Genomic DNA, 18,038 nt, shown 5'->3' with positions numbered 1-18,038 from the left:
TCATCAATATGCTTCTGCAAGCCAGAGTTTCTCTGGACAGTCTTTTGCATTGAGCACTCCTTTCTCTCCAGCCACTGACCTTTGAAGTTTTGGGTTTGCTCTTGCTTCTAAGATGCCGGTGCAAATGGGACCCTGGTGGAAGGTTAGCAACTGGAGGAGTCAGATCTGTGTCAGCACAGTTGGCTACCTAGAAGGAAGAAAAGCAAGAATTAAAGCTCTTTACCAACTGCAGTTGTTGTTTCTTCACTGCATTTCTTGTCACTGGGTGATTTGGGGCCTGTTGCCATGACCTACTTCACAGGGTTATTGCGAGGAAATCTGCAAAAGCAGGGGAAATGTATGCTACTCTAAGTTCCTTTGGAAAGGAGTAGGATAAAAGTGTTGAAAATGAAATACTTAAAATGGGGACAGTTCGATAAATAAAGGAATCCCGGAGCCAAGAGGACTCTTTCATATTCAAGCATATAGGTCACTTTGAACATCTCTGTGAAGACTAGGAACTGAGGAGGAATTTATTTGGCACATGTTTCACAGCGAGCCAACCCAATACAGCAATTCCAAACTTGCTTGTGGACCTGACTGCAACCTCCAACCAGATATTGTGATGTAGTTTTGGTGTGCAAGAAGAACACACAAAAGTGTGCATTTGATGTACAAAATGCATATACCTTTGTGAACAGAGTGGAATGCACCTATGGTTGAGCACCGAACTGGAACAGGACTGAATTAGACTGCTAAGTCCATTCCTAATGAGAACTAGAAAATTGCATTTTAAATGAAAGGTGGCATTCTTAGAACACAAGCCTGCAGAATCTACTAAATTGATGGTTGCCTGATGCATGCATCTACTTTGGCTCATTTAGTTTCGTATTTGTGAAATACGGTAGGACTGGGGGTAAAGATTCATGGTGTGGAATCTAAATATCTAGCAGCAACAGAAAAGCCCTTGGTCTTTTGGACAGACTCTTCCGTATGATGAAAACAAAACTTGATGACCTAAGCCGAAGGATTGAGAAGTCAGTGCCTGGTACTTGGCATATTCATTTTGTGTCAGCAGAGCGCAAGCCTCTAATTCCCCAAAATATTTTTTACTGACTTTCATAACTTTCACAACTGGCTCAGTTCATGAGCAGCTAAAGGAATCAGCCACTGCATTGCCTTTCTGGAATTAAGAATATAGGCATGGCTGAAGGTCTATGGTTCTCCTAGTTAGAGATAAACTTTTCAGAAAATTCTAGGCATTGGAGGAAAGAGAAAATAATTTGTTTCCTTCGAAAAACCTAACAGAACATTTCATTCTCTACCCTACAGGTTTTAAAACTAAATTCTAGTTGGCTGAGTCATTTTTATCCTGCCTCAATGCCAAAAGTGCCCTCTTGGTAAAAGGTAAAGGTAAAGGTACCCCTGCCCGTACGGGCCAGTCTTGACAGACTCTGGGGTTGTGCGCCCATCTCACTCAAGAGGCCAGGGGCCAGCGCTGTCCGGAGACACTTCCGGGTCACGTGGCCAGCGTGACATCGCTGCTCTGGCGAGCCAGAGCCGCACACGGAAACGCCGTTTACCTTCCTGCTGGTAAGCGGTCCCTATTTATCTACTTGCACCCGGGGGTGCTTTCGAACTGCTAGGTTGGCAGGCGCTGGGACCGAGCAGCGGGAGCGCACCCCGCCGCGGGGATTCGAACCGCCGACCTTTCGATCGGCAAGTCCTAGGCGCTGAGGCTTTAACCCACAGCGCCACCTGCGTCCCTGCCCTCTTGGTAGCAAACAATAAATGGTATTTTAAAGAGAGAGATTATATATCAATACCAAATAAACTACAGATGCTACTAAGAACACTGAGCAACAGATACATCTTAAGATATTTGCAAACGCCTGTCTGAACATAACGTAAGGGTGAAAAAAGCTTTCCTTGCGCTCATCTGCTTAAAAGAGCACCCTGGCAAATCAGCCACTTTAAAAGTTTGTTAGCAAGTATTGGCATGTGAGGTTACAGTAACAGAGCTGGTTCAATGGTGTGACACACTCTTTACACTGCACCACCCACCCTCCCAGATGAGGAGGGATCCCAAACCACTCAAAAACCACACCAAATCCACCGTGTTGATTTTGCACCCAGTGCAACACTGTCCCCAACTAAGAATAAACCAAAGTCACTCCCTGGAACAAACGGCAAATGTGCTCACCCAGTACACTGTTAGGCTGGAAGCCAAACCTGCCACCTGCAGCTCCAATGTCTAGGGTGTCAAGACTCACAGAACTGTGAAGTCTGGAAAGGACCCAAGGGCCAATCTAGTCTAACCCCCTTCAATGCATGAAGCATTGACGTCACTTGCCCAATGAAAGAAATGTACATATGCCTGTGTTCCAAATTATGGACAGTCCACTCGCCCTACACAATACAACAGTACCCACTGAGTCAACCTACATATATCTGATGCATAGCCAACTCTGGGTTACCACGACATGGTGGGATATTTGCATCATGGAACCCTGGAAAACGGCTTTTATACGTAGATGTCTCAAATTGGGGGAGCAAGAAGTGAGCCAACAATTCTCAAGTTATCTTGTAAAAAGCTGCCTTTGTTCAGTTTTCAATGATATTTATTATCCTGCTAACCCCACACTTAGCCTAACCTTACTAGCATAGCAGCATCTCTACAAAATCAAAAGGAGACCGATTTTAGCTCCAAGACTCATGATCCTTTCAACTGCATTGAATCAAGGACCTTATCTATGCAAAACCTACCCTGTGCACCATGGAGCTATAGCTCATCATCTGATTCTATGCACATGATACAGGGAGGGCTGCTTTCCCTCAACATGTTGCCTCACAGCCCTTTTTTGTTCAATCAGCTGTCTGGCTTATCTCGTCTGCTAAGAGAATGCCAGAAAACAAGGGTTTGGCCTGTTGCAGAAGGCTTCAGGGAACATGTCCAGGCAAACTGGAAACCAAGATTTTCAAAGAGGTACTTTTTTTTGCTTAAAGCTTCTAGCAGCATCTTTGGCTACGCAAGTCAGAACAACATGGGCAATTTCAAATGCGTACAACCACTTCAGGCATCAACTTGAGAAAACTGGAAGCAAGCGTTTCCCATTCGGCCCCTTACACTTTGGGCAACGAGAAGGGCACATAAGGAGACAGCTTTTCCCGTAGCCACTAGACACTACCCATGAGATGCTACTTTGTTGTAACGGTAACCAGATACGTACATATATTCCCAGAGTCATGCTTTAAAAAAGAGGCACTAAGCATCCTTGTCTCTCCTTTGCAAGCAAGAGTTCCCTAGATTGAACTTGCAAGCCACCACTCTGCATGCGTCCCAAAGGCTGACAGCTTAAGGTGCAACCTAAAAGTGTCAGTGAATTAATTTCCGGCTTCAATTGTGTGCGTGCGCGCATGTATGTTTGAGCAGCCATGTCATAGAGGTTCCTGCTTCTCCCTGCAAGATTAAAGGCTGCGCTATTCTGTAGCTGGGAAATGGGGTTGTTGCAACACGTCCTGTAATAATCAAGGTGGTAGCTTTGATTCATGATACCTCTTGCCTTGCATCTTCCCTTCACAAGGTGATTTATCGGATTTGCACCCCACCCTTCCTCCAAAAGGAGAATCTATTCATTACCACTGTTAAGAGGAGAGGCTTCTGCAAGCCAGCAAGGAGAACCAACAGGTCCCTCACTTTGCAAGTCTCTCTCCCAATAAAAGTGATGAATCAAAACAACTAAAGTAGCAGCCCGTACCAAAATCGGGCTTGAAACCAGTATGAATGGGTTGTGGTAATTGGCTTCATTCAAAGCATGCCTGAAATATTGCCTATGTTCTATATACTATAGTCAACCTAGCTCAGATATGAGAGACTGGGTACCTACACCACACCTGACTGCTTTTGTTCACTGGCAGTGCTACATCCCAACTTTTAGCTAGTCTTGAAGCTCACTTCCCACACCTGCCCTTATAAATTCTCCTGTTTAGTAAATGATTCCTTCTCCCATTAAGGGTTAAAAAAAGTAATGCTGCTAGCTCTCAAGTGCTTAAAACATTTTTTGTTTATTAAAAAGCCTTTCCCTGAAATGTGACCCAACCACTGACGCTTTTGATCACATTTATACTAATGCTTTACAGTGGTATCTCTGGTTGTGAACAGGATCCATTCCGGAGGCCCATTCGCAACCTGAAAAGAACACGACCCGTGTCTGCGCATCTGCGCACAAGCGGGTCGCACATCGCCACTTCTGCACATGCGCGTGACGTCATTTTGCACATCTGCGCATGTGCAAGCAGCAAAACCCGGAAGTAACCCATTCCATTACTTTCGGGTCGCCAACCTGAAGCAAACGTAACAGGAGGTATGACTGCATTTGCATCCTACAGCATTTTATTATTTTATATTGGACACCACTTTGGTATTTATTTATTTTTAATGGAGCGGCATACAAGCAAAAATTAAAATACAGTGTTCCTTGTTTTGGGACCTAATCTCACACTGCGGATACTACGGAATGATTAATCTGCATCTCCAGTCCTCATGACCACTGCAAGAGTTCCTCATTCGCACTACAAGTTCCCGGCCATCTGAACTCATCATCTGTGGTTCCAACAGTTCCTTGGGATCAATGGTGCCAAGAAAACTCCAAACAGCCAAGAGAGATCTGCAGCTGTTTCAGCCACTCAGCTCCAAAGACTAAACTGTGAAGGCAGCAGGAGACAGGAGCTAAAGCCAAAAGCAAGGTGACGGGAAAATGGAAGGAAAGATGCAATGCAAGAGGTTCCAGGAATGAAAGCTGATTTACTGGGCCACAGAAGGCCAACACACTTAATAAAATTATTCCCCATCCTGCACTCATCCCAGACATACAACTGACAAGCTGCTGTGCAAGTTAGGGTCTGTACAAGCATTAGGTATGCTGCACAAAAGATGGTTTCTCAAGACACTCAAATTTAAACACACACCAGGTTTCTGATTTCCATGGAGATAGGCAAGTTTAGCCTGATGCACACTACACAATTTCTTTCCCCTTTTACCTCCAACTCCTTACCAATTTTTTTTTAAAAAAGAGTATTTTTCACGAGCGTTTCACCAAAATAATCTTCCTTATATTTAGAACTTATCCCAGGTCTAAAAACCAGGACATAACATATGCAGCCTCCATTCTTGAATAATATTCCAGCCTTGATGAACAAAAATAGTAGCCACTGTGCTCTTTGAGGTTTGCACGTTTGCAGAAGGAAATTTGCTTTCAGAATACACAAGCAAAATGCATCTAGCTTTTTAAAAAAAATGAAGTGGAAAGTTTTCAAGGCCACTAAAGTATTGCAAAGAAGCTGGACCAGAGACGACTTCAACATGTTGGTTAGATAACAGAGAAGAAACAATTCAGCTAACAGGGCCACTCTATATTTAAAATGTGGAACACAAGCTTTCAAGTCTGAAAAACCTTTCTTTTCTTTTCTTTCTCTCTCTCTCACTTTAGTCTTTATTAAATATTTTCTTGTGTTGCAAACAAGTACATATAGCATCTCATTTTTTGATTCATAAAGTCATTTTCACAGCTTGTTTACGTTCTGTATGAGACACTATCATCATGAAAGAGAGGGAAGAGACAGAGGGAAACATTCATTAATTCTATTGCATAGTGCTCATGTAGGGTATGTTATTTCATCATCACATGGGGAGGTCCTTTATTTGTACATTTATTTATTTTATTATTGCATTCAGTTAGTTGCAGTGTGGTTTGCGTGTGTGTGTGTGTGTGTGTGTTGTTGGGTCAGATTAGGCATATTCTTTCAGCAGAAAGTTTAGTCTTTTCTTTCTTTACCATCTCTTCCATGTCTGCAAGAAACAGCAGTGAGCTTTAGCTTCCCCTACAAGGCCTCAATCTCCATCTCCAAGATGCATCTTTAAAATGCTCAGAGTTAAGCTATCGATTAAAAACGTATTCATCCCAGACGGAAAGTGGGCTATCTCTACATGACAGGGAAATACTGCAGCGGTAGGAAGCAGAACCACCTAAATCGCAGCGCAACGCTCATTGCTACAGCTGGTCCGTATTTATTTTTTAAGTCAAACCAAACCTGTGGGCAGGCAATCTGTGACTGCAGCAGGCAGCCTAATTAAGAGGCTTGCTGCAAATTACCGTTTTCAGATACCAGTTTGCACACTGGAGACGTTTGCCCCCCATCAATTGGTCATGCAGATGCCTAGGCATGCAACGCAATGATGAACAGGCCAGGAGCAGTCAGGCCTGGCTGTTCCTATTAAGGCACGGTGGAAACCAGAGAAGCTGTAATGCCGCGAAGAAGGAAAAGCTGCAATTCAATGATGTCAGAACTCTCTGTGGGCATTTGCTCTCTGCACCTGTTATAGCTGGGAGGGGGGCAGGGAATCTCCCCTCGCAGCCCCCGGCTTACAGGCCTGGCAGGCGCAACCAGAGCATGCCACAGCTCTTGAAAACTTTGGGAACAATACATTTACTCTGTTCATCTTCACGGCAACACATGTGCTTTCCTCCACGCTTTGAAAAGGAAATGGTTGAAAGCTAATCTGGTCAGTGCACATTTATGCAGCAGTTTCTCTTTTAACTCTGGGATGTGTGTATATAAATATGTGTGTTTTCTTACTGGCTGCCCATGTTCAGTTTGTTTGTTCCGTCAGCAAGGTGGAAAGGGGGGTAGATGGGGGACAGAAGAGAATTTAATCAGCATAGTTCATACACAGGAAGCAGTGGGAAGATGCTCACCACCAGGTTGCCCTGGTTATGACCTTCAACCATCTCAGAGACTTCCCCATCCTTTCGGCAACAAATCCTTCTACCATTTCCCCACTGGAAACGCTTCCAGTGATAGCACTTTAAGTAGAAACTGCTGCTGCTAACAACACCTCACTTGGAAGCCATCAGCAAGCAGCAGAATTTCCCCAAATCTTGGCATTCTCAGGTTCATGAGCAGCATGGAAAACGCCTCTCTGGCCTCCCGGCTGCAAACAGAAACAGGAATCAAGTGACCCATGGCTAGCCACACAGCTATTTGTGTGCAACAATGGTAACTCAGAGGTCCAATTTTTTGCCGCAGCCAAGAGGCACAAAGTTCTGCCATGAAATAAAAGTTTGCAGTTCCAACTAGCAGCTACTCTTATTTCCAGGGAGCACCTGATCTCGTCCTTTGAAAACCACTGGTTTCTAGTGATTTCATTTTGGGGTTACAATATTATTTGCACCTTATTTTGCATTTGAAAAATTCTAATCTACTTCTGGTGTGCCCTGCTTTTCTCTCTCTCTCTGCAATGAAAAGAGGTGGAGGAAGAAACCCATGGGTGCATCCTGGAAACTGCATCCCATAATATGCACCTCCTCTGTTGGGTCATAGCTCAGAGGGTACTAGGGAATCGGATGCAAGGAACAAATTCTCCTCCCAAGACAGACCATCTTACATTTTACACCTGAACTTTTTTTTGGCTCAACAGCACATGTCGTAATTTAGTGAGTGAGGAGGAGCACCACTGCCTTGTATCTCGAAAAAAGGATGCTCAAAATCTCATTGTATTTGATACTATCTGAAAATCCAACTAATATTTGTTTTATACAATGCAAAACCCAACCACACACTCCTCTGCACATAGAAGCTTTCTTAATGGTGGCTATGTTTACTGCATCCTTGGTGCCTCTTGTGTGTTTTTTTGGGGGGGGGCGGGGTTCCGAAATAAAAGCCAGCAAAGAAAAAAAAAATTGACAAAAGATCAAGACTGAGGAAGGATGAAACTATTTTTAAAAAAAATCAAAAATCACATTCCACAGCATGGATTTTGATCAGTTGTAATACAGCCCCTACGAATTTAGTTTTAAAGTGGCGTTTGCAGTCCTGGCTGCTGCTCTTTTCCAGGATGCAGGCCCCGCTGACAGGATTAAGTCCAGGCAGACTCAAGAAGCTGGGAGACAGCTGCCACATAGTCATTTATTACAGAGTGCCACTCCTCTGGAGTCGAGAGAGAAACAGACCCTCTTATTTTCAGCTGTGTTATCAGCAGGGGTTTCTTTGCTCAGAGGGTTTTAGCGACTAGGCCTCTCCTGAACAAATATCTCCTTGGCTGTCTCCTCCACCCCCACCCTACCCCCCACCGCTTATCTTTCTCATCCTCTTGTCCTATGCTTCCAGTCAAACACAGGAACTCTCCCTTCTAGGTTCACAACCATCCAGGGCTGCCATTTCTATATTACAGAAGCCTCCATCTTTTCAGCCATGAGTCTCGGGAAAGTCCACTGAAACGTAGTTAATCCTAGCGGAAACATGTGCAGTGTGTTTTTTCTCCCCTTCTTGTTTTCGACTGCTCAAAAATATTTGCCAAGTCGCCTTCCATTTCAATAAGCAAAAGACTTGTCACACCTGAAGCTTGTGCATGAGAGTCAGTGTGGCGTAATGATTACTAATGTTGGGCTAGGACCTGAGAGAGCAGGGTTCGAATCCCCACTCAGCTATGAAGCTCACTGGGTGACCTTGGGACAGTCGCCATCTCTTAGCTTAACCCATAACTGTCAACTTTTCCCTTTTCTTGCGAGGAATCCTATTCGGAATAAGGGAATTTCCCTTTTTTTAAAAAGGGAAACAGTGACAACTATGGCCTAACCCATGGTTTCCCAAACTTGGCCATCTAGCTGTTCTTGGACTACAACTCCCATCATCCCTAGCTAGCAGGGACAGTGGTCAAGGATGATGGGAATCATAGTTTTAAAAAAGTGGGAGACCCACGTTTGGCCTAACCTACCTCACAAGGTTGTTGTGTGGATGAAATTGGGGGGGGGGGGACCACATGCGCCATATTGAGATCCTTGGAAGATGAAGGTGGTATAAAAATGAAATGAATATTACTCATGAGGAAAAGTCCTGCCTCTGTTCAAAAGGGCTCATTTTCAGAACAGCAGCCTTGTGCACCCTTAACCTGCCATCATCCCCATTAATTTATTAGGATTTAATCCAGAGTAGAGATGAATAGGATTGGGCTACTTGATCCAGGACCTTGTGCTGCTCCTCCACAAGGGGCTGGTGGGGGTCTCCCAGTTATATGGTCCCCTCACACACACCCTCCAAAATTGTCCAGCTTTATTCCACAGCTTGGAGTTGGGAGTGGCTGCTGTCAGGCTCCTTTCCTGTTATAGTTGCATAGCACCCTCTGAAGCTCAGTGCAACTGGAGGGAATGAACCCCATCCTGCCTGTTTATGCAAGGGATTTTATCTTTTTTTCAGAACGGCTTTTCAATAGCCACTCACCTGGGACAATTCTCTGGCTTATTATTATTTATTAAATCCGAAGATCACACTTAACACAACACAAAAACACAGGTGACTAGACAAAGGAACGTTCCAGAAGTCATGATTGTTTCGTTGTCTCCCCACCACCACCACCACCACCCTTCCTTTCACGTCACCAATGGCTAAACACAAAAGGTCTGCGAGAGTGAGCAGCCTAGTAAAAATGTTTGTGGGCCAGTCACTTTTGCTGACTTCTTCGCCAGGCTGACTTTAACAACGTGCTAAAACAAAGGGGGTGAGAGAGATGGGAGTCACTCCCAAATAAGAGACTTGGTACGACATGTGGGAAAGTGGTTAAGTGAATCTTAATGATGGCAACCAGATGGCAGAACTCACCTATCGAGAATTAAGCCACAGCTGACACAGGCTCGCTTCCTGGGATCAATGTCTAAATTGCGAAACAGGGAGCAGCAGCGAGGGAGCCCCACTCCCTGTCAACAAGCTATGGCAGAGGCAGAAAAAGGTTCTGGTATCACATCTGGTGTGGATTTCCAAGTTTCCGTTTTGCCTGCTGGGAATTGGGACAGAGGAAGAACTACTTGCTCAAGGCGATTTGATGTGCAAAGAGAAGAACACAGGCAGTTGCTTTACACTGAGTCATCCCTGACCACTGGTCTTGCTAGCGAGGGATGATAGGAGTTGTAGTCCAAGAAGAGCTGGAGCCCCAAGTCTCCAGGGATCTAACTCAATACTGCTTACACTGACTGGAAGCAGGTCTCCAGGGTTTCAGGTGGGGAACAGTCCCAACCTTACCAAGAGACTGAACAGGGGATCTTCTGCACCCAAGTAATATACTCCACCACTACAGCCCTTCTCAAGAAGAAAGAAGGGGAAGACATCCAAACTCAATGGGGCTTCATTGCACCACAGTATTTCCGCATTTTCAGCGGCTAGCATCAGATTATCCAAAAACTATTTCTGAGGAGTGTCTGTGCAGGACTAAAGAAATTTCTCAAGCTCCTGTCCTTCAGGATTATTCTTTTTATATATCCCGCTTTTCCTCCACGGAGGTGTGCATAGTTCTTCTCATTTTATCCTCACAACAACCACCCTGTAAAGGTGGATTAAGCTGAAAGTGAGCAAACTGGAAAACACAGTGAGCTTCATGGCTGAGTGGGGATTTGAACCTTTGGGATGCCCTCCAACTTCACAATTCTATGGTTCTAGCTCCTAGTTTGACGTTCTACAAATTCTTAGGCATCTAAACAGCAGAGCGCCTAAGATTCTTCTACAAGCTATACTAAATCCCAAATGGGCTCAAAATAAAGAGCAGTAAGCTTGTTTTTCAACATCTCCATGCATGTTGGCTTATAATATAACATGACGCGTACTATATATATATATATATATATATGCGCAAACTTTTAATGCAGATGCCCGAGCAGAATGCCCCTAATGATGCTCCTAATTTCAGAAACAGAATATCTGCAGTGTCACCTCCTTTTCAGAAATCTTGATCTGGCAACCCTTATTTGTTATCTTCCTTTCCGAAGTAACAAAAGGGCTTTAAAATAGCAATAAGATGGCTCAAGGGAGCGTGGCTCGATTCTGGGGATTATTGTGTTTTGGAGGATGTCAAGAACGTGCATCCTGACTGTATTTCATACCCTTATGCACCCAGGGGAGCGATTAGTTCATGATAAGGCCATTCCCTGGAGTGCCTAATTGCTTAACTGTCTTACCAAAACAAAACGGCTGTGCCAGTCTGAATCACACCAGATTACGGGAGACGCCTCTTCCCTTTTCTTCCTTTACAATCTCACCCATTGACTAAAACACACACACAGCACTCGGGAGACCTATGAGAATGTACTTGCTGCTTAATTGGTAACAAATGCCCTGGAGTTTCTCGCCCCTTCCCTTTGGATGAAGCGTCAGCAACTATGGATGCGAAGAGAAAAACTGGGGGGGGGGGGCGGTAAAGAGGGGGAAGACAGAGGATGCAATAAATATAGATCAGATGACTTTCAAATAGTAGCTCCATTCAGTTATTGCAAACTGCTGTAATTATTACACAGCCTATAATCAACTGGGAGCTTTAAGGCAGAACGTTTAAAGGAGAGGGTGTTGTCTGGATTCAGTTGCGGGTGATGGTGGGGCTAAAACCTAGCACTATCTGGGGCCATTTGAAGAAAGAGAGTCTATCAATAAGCTAGGAAAGGGGGGGGGGGAGGAAGAACATTTCTGTGTGTGTGATTTCTATGCAAAGCAGCCTATTCTGCCACATTAAAAAGGGGCAGCGAAACAGAATCCCGCTATTCCAGGCACCAGAACACTTAACAAGTCAAGCATCCATCCGGCTTATGCCTCGCTTCTTCTGTCCTGAATTCATAAGAAGTACCCACAACAGGGCAGCCCCTGTTCTGCCCTTTCGGTTCAGCTTGCCATCCTCCAGCACAAGCGAGTCCGTCCCCCCTACACACAGCTGCAAATGTCTGTGTGTTTTTTAATCTTTTGCTGACCACGCAACGGCAGCTGGATTTCCTGCTGCCTTCCTAAAAGGGGTTGGTTCAACTTAAGTAAATACTGCTTGCATTGAGACCTTTGGAGCCTTGCCCAAGCAATGTTACTGCACAGGTCTCTTACGTTCCGCAACACATTATGTTCTGCCTCACTGAGAAGGGCCTGATGCGGTTAGATATTGGACAGTCTTCCATTTATTTTCTCTTTTTGGAAGACCTAGCCTCTTTCCACACGCCACAGTTTATTGCAAAGCTGGGAGGGCTTCTGACTCCTGAATCTGCACTGACTTTAATTCTCAAAATCAGCACATTCGAATTAGCAGGTTGAGCTACTGCCAAGAAGAAAACAGGCATATTGTTGATAAACAGATGTGTACAGTTAGCATTAGTTCATTACTTTAGATCACAAGCACAGTCAGAATGGTTGCAGAATTCAAGTCTTGCAAGTTAATTCAAGCTCCCCACGTTTGTAATTCTTCCAAGACAACAAAAATGCTGAAAAAAATTTGGGCAGATCTTTCAGCCAGGTCACAAAATATGAGAAACCAGCAACTCGCCAGAAATAGCCTTGGGACTGGGGTTCAAATCCTACTTAGCTATGAAACACTTAGGCAAATCATACACATCTCAGCTACAACTGGTTGTTTGTAAAACAGTGACCTAGAGTGTAACAATATTACAACAGCAGAAAAGATGCTAGTTGCTTACTAGCAATGTGCAGGCTAGATACATTTTGAAGGGGTGTTGTTGTTTTTTAATTATATTTATAGAAGAAAAAGCATGTCTTTACAATAGGCAAACCTCTCTGCCAAATTATCTGGCTAAGTCTTTTATTCCTAATAGGATGTTTGGATAACCTGTGGCCCTAAAATGCCAAAACACGAAAAAAAGTATGTAAACACTGGCTCAGTTTCATCTCTGCAGCTATAAGGAAAAATACTTGTTTTTATTTAATAGTTAAGAACCCAGAAATACAGACGGGAGCCCTGGGATGCTAGTGGTCAAGTCTGATCGTTAAATGGTTCCTTCCCAAAGCTATACATCCACACAGTCATAGTTCTTCCATAAACAGAATTTGTTCCAAGGCAAGTCAGCTACTCAGCACTTAGCAGCCCTGCCTGCTAAGGACCAGGATAATCACAGGCTCAGTTTATCATCTGGGAAACGTGCATCTAGCTCTCTATGCAAACTGACACCAACCTGCCTACTGGGCTCCCTTAAAGGAAATATGTTGCAAGCCAGCTCCTGCATCAGAAGAAAGCTCATGTTCTGCAAATTCCGTGAATCATCCTTCTCAGCACTGATAGGGAGTCTTTTTCAAAAGCTTTGCCCTTGAGAGAAAAGGGGGAACGAGAAATTGCAGCCGTTTTAACAGGCTTCAACTGATGCTAATAAAAAGAAAGAAAGATGTGTGTATCAGAACAGATAAGTTCATCTCTCGTGAATTGTGCAAAGTGCTTCCTTCCATCCTCCTTTCCTAAAGTTTGCTTGCTAAATGTAATCTCTGCCACCCCCAGCCCAAGACCAAAGGCAAAGCTGTGCTTTACCATTCCTTTTGAAACACTGCATTTCGCTAGCTACTCTCGCACCACTTGCCTGGAACAGAAACAGAGGACCGAGGTCAGTGCAGACATGGGGGGCTTGAAAACTTCAGCCCACAGGAAGCAGAAGGAGCCATTCAGCATCCTAAGAAGCCTCACCAAGCCATGTAGGGACCAAGGTTCACTTTCAGCAACCGACACCATTAAATTTCTGCACAGAGACCTATTCAGAAAGTTTCGCACAAATGCCATTCAGAACCACGATGGAAGAAATTGTCCCTTGCAAGAGAAAAATATATGAAATCAGCATCCGCCAACTAAGTAAACTAAGAGCATCTTCTAAGTTTCTGCCACTGAAGCTCTCAATTGCAGAATTTTATAGTGAAAACAGAATTTAAAGAGCTTGGGCACTAGAAATGAGTAAACAATGAACGCCGGGCTATGGAAAATTACGGAAAATGACTATGCATTCTTCTACTTGGTGCAGAATGTGAGATCCTGCACTTCAAAATTCATTCATTCTTGTTTTCTTAACCACTGCTGCCCTAGATTGCGCAGTCCACTTAGGTCCCCATATTCCTTATTATTTATTGGGCTCCTGAAAGTAAATCATTCCAGTTTCTCTGAAAACTTTTGAGGAAAAGCTACAGCACCAGTTCTGGATTCCCTTGCGGCTAAATTAATTCACAACTCCCATCGTATCTCACCACTTTCTCAATAAGGATTGTTTCAGTATCACAGATAAAAAATAAAATAAAAGTTTGGGTAAATCCATGCCATACATTAAGAGTACATGACTTCCTCCACAATCCTGGAAACTGTAGTTTTTTCAGGATGTGAGGGGGACAGTACAATTTGGGGAAATTTGTATGCTTTAAATGTGCACCAGATGTGTTTAAACGTATAGTGCAGGTCTGCCCAATGTTAATACAATGACACCAACCAGACATGTGCCTACCAACAAACAAAACCAACTACAGGACTGTAACTTCCACGTGGCTGAATTTTTTAATGATTATTCCCATTCTGAGCTATGTACATATGTGCAACTACCTTTAAAAATCAGCCTAACTACAATCTTATCAGGAAAACAGTGGGGAAGACCCAGAGTTTTTCCCTCCAGCTGGAACTCAGTTCTGGCACCTCTCAGGTGTGCACCATTACCGTTATAAGAGAAGGGGGGGTATTCACAGTGAGTTTCAGCACCTCTTTTTCTGGAAAAATAGGACTGGGCAGACCTAACTGTGAAACACCTTTTGCACATGTGGCGCTGTGGGTTAAACCACAGAGCCTAGGACTTGCCGATCAGAAGGTCGGTGGTTCGAATCCCCACAATGGGGTGAGCTCCCGTTGCTCGGTCCCTGCTCCTGCCAACCTAGCAGTTCGAAAGCACCTCCGGGTGCAAGTAGATAAATAGGAACTGCTCTGGCGGGAAGGTAAACAGCATTTCCGTGCGCTGCTCTGGTTTGCCAGAAGCAGCTTAGTCATGCTGGCCACATGACCCAGAGGCTGTCTGCGGACAAACGCCGGCTCCCTCGGCCCATAGAGCGAGATGAGCGCCACAACCCCAGAGCCGGTCACAACTGGACCTAATGGTCAGGGGTCCCTTTACCTTTACCTATTAAATCCCAACTATAGAAGCCATTTTGATTTCATATGAAAAACAAAAATTACCACACTCAGAATTTATGGAAATCTCCCTGAATACCAAGGACCTTTTCACACCTTATAAAAAAACACACCTTCTTTGGTAAGAGATCATATGGAACCCATTGTCATGCTTCTGTACAGAACAATATAGTACAAGTGGCTTTTTTGCTGTGTGGACATGCTCTGGAAACCCTTCCCACAAAAAGCCAACATGCCCAAGTTGGCACCCGCACTTACACAGGCTCCAAGTTAATTGTGTAGAATGGCTTGAAAGAGAATCCTGACAATCTCTTCTTAAACAAAATGCATGTTTCTAGCCCTCATGCTGCCAAGGCACTCAATTCCTGCATTGCAGGGGGTTGGACCAGATGACACCCACCGCCCCCTCCAACGATTCTATGATAAAGCTGAACCAGATTTTTTTAAAAAGAAGGGAGCAGTGCATTAGGATTTTGCTAATGATGGGCAAAAAAGGAAGCACAATAAATTTCTTTATTCTCCTCATTGGGCCTCCTGAGATGCTGTCCTTTTGTCTCTCTCCCCTGACTCTGGTGGCTGTCAGGACTCCTGTATTCCCCTATATATGTGCCCTATTAGACACACTGCATAAATATGCACAACAGGCTTGTATTGCAAGCACTAACACAATAGCCAAAGCTATCAGGAGCTTTTTACAGGAAAGTCCCTGGACTCCCATGAGGTCGAATGAGTGAGCTGGCAGCAGGGGAACGAAGAACTCTGTCCCTCGTCCACACCCACCACAGAAATGAAGTTTGTGTTGCTCTTCTATCAGTCCTGCAGCAGACCAGTTTAAAAGGGGGGGGGGGGGACTGTTGCAAGCTACTGACTTCTGCAAGCTGATTCACAAAGCTGCTGAGCATCTATGCACAATATCCAGAAATTTAGCAGTCTGGGCCAATGTGGTAGGAGCTATATGCAATAAAGCCAAGGGCCCCAGGGCAGCAATTGTGGGAAGCTTTGCTCAACAATTTAATTCAACAACTTCTACCTTTTTAGAAATCTCTACCCTCCCCTTTTCCAGGAACTCCACATAATACGAGCAAGCCAAGTTACAGATTCCGAAAAGCTGCACCTCTGTATTGGCGAGAAGCAATTAGCAATGCATGGAATCCCCTCTGTTTGCAGAAAGTATTCCAGCTGCATAACTTGGAACGGTGGGATGTTGTGGGACGGCAGTGTTGTCGGCCTGCGTGCTGCATCTTTCGAGACATGCACAAAAACCATACGGTGCGATAAAAATGTGATGTGCCGACTGTGTAAGGACACCTGGCCCAAGGCATCGTGGTGCCAAAAGGACTTTCCCCCATTACTTCAGCCTTACAATGAGCACAGTCAATTAGCGAGTTAAGAGAGAACAGCAGCTCCGCAGCTCCAGTCTCCCAAGATGAATTAAGGGCTCTTTGCAGAAAACAAACTTGATCTCTACAGGACGACACTTGCCAAGTCCTGACAAACAAGCCAATCATTATGAGTGTAGCTTGAAGTCTACTAAATCTTAATCTTTGTTTAGAGACACTCAAAACCAGCCAGTTTTTTTCACGGGTTACCTGTAATTTTAGCATCACCAGGCCTTCCCAGCTCCATTTCCATTCCTGGCACTTCCTACGATATCAACAACCACTATTATATTCCTCACTCAACAGTGGGAGGGGGGAATCCAAGGGGTCAGTGGGAGGGGCAGAACAGGTCTGGTTGTCTGAGAAGATCCCACGGCCATGCAAGCTTTCCTCGAGAAATCTCTCTCAAAGCTTGTAGGTGTGTCACATTCCTTTTCCTGAGCATTCCCACTGTGTAGAAGGGGAAGGTAAATATTGGTGTGGTGCGTAGAGATGGCAGCTCAATAAAGATACTGACAGTCAAGCAAAACAGACTGCAGATGCAATCCAAGAAACACATCCCGAAAACAGGATTTCAACAAGGGCAGTCCTGAGTACTGACTGATGCAGAGATCTCTTCTCGCTTGGACCAGATAATCCCCACATGAGGTGGCAAAGTCAACTCATTGAGGTGAGGGGATCACTGAGATGGATCATTTTAAGACTCCCGTTTGGGGGTGGGGAGAGAATTACAGCTTTTGAGCATTGCCCTACATCAAAAACTACAGTGGTATCTTGGGTTAAGAACTTAATTCGTTCTGGAGGTCCGTTCTTAACCTGAAACTGTTCTTCACCTGAAGCACCACTTTAGCTAATGGGGCCTTCTGCTGCTGCATGATTTCTGTTCTCATCCTGAAGCAAAGTTCTTAACCCAAGGTACTATTTTTGGGTTAGCGGAGTTTGTAACCTGAAGCGTATGTAACCTGAAGTGTATGTAATGCGAGGTACCACTGTATATGCAAACAGAATATGAAAGTTCTAGCTCAGGCTTCCTCAAACTTGGCCCTCCAGATGTTTTTGAGACTACAATTCCCATCATCCCTGACCACTGGGTCCTGCTAGCTAGGGACCATGGGAGTTGTAGGCCAAAAACATCTGGAGGGCTGAGCTTGAGGAAGCCTGTTCTAGCTCAACCTTCTGTGTACAAGTCAGAAAACTGGCATGGCAGGAAATGCTTTGTGGAGGGAAGCATTAAAAATGTGGAGTCTTCTCACCTGAAGTGGTGCAAGGAACTCATTTTGGTGCACAGGCAGACTTAAACCTTAGGATCCCCCTACGTTTTAACTTGCTCATAACGCTCAGGAAAGTCAGAAGCCCCGGGCCACACAAAAGGAGCTGTGACCCTTCTCCACAGTAGAAATGGGCAAATGTTGGCACAGGAACAAGCTGTAGGGCCTCCAAATGGCCCAGGGCTTCTCTGGCTAGAACAGCATGGGAAGGAAACATACTGCAGCTCCCGTACCATGAAGGTAAATGTCAGGAAGGGAAGGAAGCCCTACCACATTTTACCAATGCTGTAAAATCCTCTCTTGTCCCAAGCCTGCTGGGCCTTTAAAGCCGCTTTCAAACCCTTTCAATGGCATACATAATACAGAACTGAGCCTCATAGTGCGATGGAAGAGGCAAGCAGATATGGCAGAAACACATCACTGAGGTTGTTGTTGGGTCACACAGAAGACCACATTTTGGGC

At 44.6% G+C, this 18,038-nt stretch overlaps 1 protein-coding gene across 15 annotated transcripts in view; it reads right to left on the bottom strand.

Annotated features, from left to right (window-relative positions):
• Positions 1-18,038, bottom strand: part of RREB1 (ras responsive element binding protein 1) — a 125,636-nt gene that overhangs the window by 56,835 nt on the left and 50,763 nt on the right. For 12 of the 15 annotated variants that reach the window (XM_083747125.1, XM_083747136.1, XM_083747122.1 and 9 more), the window contains one exon: positions 80-187. The exons of the other annotated variants lie outside the window; for them this stretch is intronic. The gene's annotated coding sequence lies outside the window, so the exon portion shown is untranslated. The remainder of the gene's footprint in view (positions 1-79; positions 188-18,038) is intronic. 15 annotated transcript variants of the gene reach the window in all.

Source organism: Podarcis gaigeae, assembly GCF_964106915.1.
Source record: "Podarcis gaigeae genome assembly, chromosome: 7".
Lineage (NCBI taxonomy): Eukaryota > Metazoa > Chordata > Lepidosauria > Squamata > Lacertidae > Podarcis > Podarcis gaigeae.
Note: the sequence above shows the minus strand (reverse complement) of the source record. Positions and strands in the feature narration are given on the sequence as shown.